A 288-nucleotide genomic window follows, 5' to 3' on the forward strand; every position below is an offset into this window, starting at 1 on the left:
GTGACTGTGTAGTTTGTTTTGAGACAAGTCAAGTTTGATTTCTCAGTCCTGCTTAAGTCATATCTCAAAAGTGTTAGCTGGGCCATTTGCTTTGGGGTGTAATGGGTGACTTGAGATTTAGAGAAGACCATGATTTCACAGAAATGCATCTGGAGATGAATCCCGCCTCCAAGCTTGCCGAACACTTCCTGTAGGGGGACATTCCCACCTAAGCTCAGTACTCTTATCTCTGTACCTAAAGGAGAAGACGTAGGTCTAATAGTACACACCATTACCCTTGTATAACCT

The sequence above is a fragment of the Phascolarctos cinereus genome, unplaced genomic scaffold (assembly GCF_003287225.1).
Source record: "Phascolarctos cinereus isolate Bilbo 61053 unplaced genomic scaffold, phaCin_HiC Scaffold_4;HRSCAF=312, whole genome shotgun sequence".
Classification (NCBI taxonomy): domain Eukaryota; kingdom Metazoa; phylum Chordata; class Mammalia; order Diprotodontia; family Phascolarctidae; genus Phascolarctos; species Phascolarctos cinereus.